This window comes from Austrofundulus limnaeus, unplaced genomic scaffold, assembly GCF_001266775.1.
Source record: "Austrofundulus limnaeus strain Quisiro unplaced genomic scaffold, Austrofundulus_limnaeus-1.0 Scaffold668, whole genome shotgun sequence".
NCBI classification, from domain to species: Eukaryota; Metazoa; Chordata; class Actinopteri; order Cyprinodontiformes; family Rivulidae; genus Austrofundulus; species Austrofundulus limnaeus.
The window spans coordinates 45,067-48,347 of record NW_013953070.1 but is presented as its reverse complement, the minus strand read 5'-3'; the positions used below and the strand labels follow the sequence as shown (position 1 = coordinate 48,347).

Sequence of the window (3,281 nt, the reverse complement as noted above, 5' to 3'; positions counted from 1 at the left end):
ATATATGACTATACATAACTGATGATTATGAGAGGCTGAGAAAGTGGACAGAACACCATGATACAAACATTTTTGTTCAGTTTTATCCAGTTGAGGCTTGGTGTCCATCAGGACATTTAGAGAACCGCAGAAACTGAAGTGGTCATTACAAAAGATATTTAACATCCCTTGTGAAAAAACTCCAGTCAGTACTTGTGATCTAACTCATTTTATTAGGAGTGCAAAACAGCTGAGTTAGATTTTTATCGTCTGTATCAGTCTTTTATTTTTTGTGTTTTCTTGGGCCTGACCAATTCCCACGGCCTTCCTGCTTTTCTGAAAACTACCCTTTGGTCTATTCTCAGTCATCAACTTGTTAACTAGACTAAATTGCAAAACTTTTTTTTTAATTAATACAGTACAACATTTTCTCTTTTGATCTAGTTTGTCAGTAGGGACTCTCTTTATTTAAATAGATAAAAATGCAAGTGCTATCTCAAGTTATTGTACAATCCAACTGCTAAGTATATGAGACTCTGCAAACCTTTGTTCAGCAGTGGATTGTTTATGGTAGGTGTGCAATGTTGTGTGTGATTAATTGTCAAAAAAAACTGTCACTAATAGATATTTGCTGCTTTGCAATTAGTGCCACACGATGATGTATTTTTGTGTGCAGTTTATGTTTTTATCTTCCAATGTGGAAACAGAACCTGGGGACCCTGGATTGGGCTCTCCTGTCTCTGGTGCTGAGGTCACCGTGGTGGTTAAAAAGCTCCTCGGTGGCAAGGTGCCAGGGGTGGATGAGATTTGACCAGAGTTCCTTAAGACTCTAGATGTTGTCTGGCATTCACTTAATAAGTGAATGCCAGGTTGATGCAACTCTACAGTATTGCGTGGACATCAGGGGCAGTTCCCCTGGATTGGCAGACCGGGGTGGTGGTCCCCCTATTTAAAAAGGGGGACCACAGAGTGTGTTCCATCTATAGGGAGAGCACACTTTTAAGCCTCCCTGGTCTATTCAGGGGTCCTGGAGAGGAGGGTCCGTCGGATAGTCGAATCTCAGATTCAGGAAGAGCAGTTTGATTTTCGTCCTGGTCATGGAGCACTGGACCAGCTCTACACCCTCAGCAGTGTCCTGGAGGTTTCATGGGAGTTTGCCTAACCAGTGTACATGTGTTTTCTGGACTTGTAGAATGCGTTCGACCGTGTCTCACAGGAATCCTTGGGGGCGAGGGGATGGATGGGTGGGTACTCTTGGAGTATGCGGTGCTAAAGCTGGAAACATACTCCGTCCGATGCCGACGAGTCGACGCGCAGTCACGTGGTTGTTCGGCAGTCGTTTTCGCACACACCATTCATAGCTCCAGAGACACACCGTGCCGAGCTCCTGGAAACTCCACCCGCTGCAACATACGTCACTGCATGGAGTTCCTTCACGCAACAGCCGACAATGCAGAAAAAAAAGAAAAAAGTCAGACTCGTCACTCACCCGACGTATTTATCCACATCTGTCCTGGTTAAAGCTCCACTGTTTTTATCAGTCAGATTCCTCCGTGCACAATTTCTGTTTAATCTCCATTCATGAGTTTTTCATGGTTTGACTATCTTTACAAAACTCTGCTTCCTGGTAACAGTCGGCTCTGGGAGTGAGTCATTTTTTAACTGAGTGGTTAAACACGTCATGAGTTTTTCTCGATTTGACTATCTTTATAAAACTCTGCTTCAATGGTTGGCTCTAGAAGCGAGTTTTTTTCCTTTTTTCTTTCCTTTGAGTGTCCAAACGCTTTCAGTTTCAGCACAAACAAACACGCCCACGAACTTCAGACCAATCACACACTACTGTCATTGCGGGAGGGGGGTAAAAAGTTCTGCCGGCGGGTTGTGCCAAAAGGGGCTGCCGAGCCGATGCTGCAAAGCCCGGTGATGTAATTTTCGTCATTAAACGACGGTGCCGTGCTGACGTCGGCAGTTCAGAGGGAGTATGTTTCCAGCTTAAGCCCTTTGATAAGGACTCTTAGGTCCCTGTACGACCGGTGTCAGAGCTTGGTCCGCATCGCTGGTAGTGAGTTGAGCTCTTTTCCAGTGAGAGTTGGACTCCGCCAAAGTTGAGGTGGCTCGGGCATCTGGTTAGTATGCCTCATGGACGCCTCCCTGGTGAGGTGTTCCAGGCACGTTCTACTGGGAGGAGATCCAGAGGAAGACCTAGATGATGTTGCTCTGTTGTAGAGCTGGGCTGTATGACCCAAATTTTATATCCTACAGCTTCTACCCTCGGGGTAGGAGCTGGCTCGTCTCCGATCAGTCAGGGAACTGAATGTCGGCTTGCTTACCGGTCATTGGCGAGTAGGTGTTTTTCCAGGTAACTTTCGTCTGTTTCAGTCCAAGCCAGAAAAATTCAAGCTGTATCCAGTCCCTTCTTTCCAAAGTAAAATCTCCTCACTGGAGATAAAAACACACTTTAGAGGCTTGAAGCCTCAGGGTGAGACCACCGGCTGGCGTGCCGGGTCCCTGGCTGTTAAGTCTCCCCTAGTTAGCTCATGGGCTCGGACTTAAAGCCAAACTGGGTTTTTCTGCGGAGAGAATCCCAGCTTTCTTCCTTGGTTGGAATCAGGAAGAAGAGTGTCGCTCAAAGCCGTCCGGGTTAGTAAAAGAAATGGATGAACTTTGGTTCCACCCTCAGGCTTAGAGATAAGTCAGAGAAGAAAGATAAAGATTTGCCAGCGGCGCCAGCCCAAGGTTAAAATTCTGTGGTTGTCCAACAACATGATATGATAACCTTTTTTCAGCTTTCTTCTGATAGACTCTAAGAGAAATCACTGCAAAACATTTATGATGATTAATTAACATTTCTGTTTTATAATCAGTTCTGAACCTTCTGTTAGTCCAGATAAATGAAAGATTTTCTCAGGAAAAATATTGTAATCGGATTCTCTGTGATTTTTTTATACCATTATAAATCTTTAAGGCACGATAAAAGAAAAGAAGTGGTTCCACTTTTCCTGTGACAGTCATTATCACGATTTAACATGTAGCAATAACTTGGAGTGAAATGTTAACGCTCCAAACTCTGACCATCACATGACTCTGCCCATGTTTACAAGAGAACAGTGACCTATTCATTTACCTCCAAAACCTTTGTTTATTATCTACGACTGGTAAGATAACGACAGGATGCGACAGAGACCTTCTGTTGTTTGAGTACGGTGAGAACTCTTTGATGTACTCAAAATGGCCGCTTATCATACAGAACTCAAAAGGTCTTCACAGACACGAAGTCTAGCAAAACGGGTCTGCTAGTGAGA

The 3,281-nt window shown here is 44.4% G+C and overlaps 1 protein-coding gene across 1 annotated transcript in view; it reads left to right on the top strand.

Moving 5' to 3' along the window:
- The window catches only part of LOC106531730 (germ cell-specific gene 1-like protein), a 50,874-nt gene that overhangs the window by 4,896 nt on the left and 42,697 nt on the right, over nt 1-3,281 (top strand). The gene's annotated exons all lie outside the window — the stretch shown is intronic.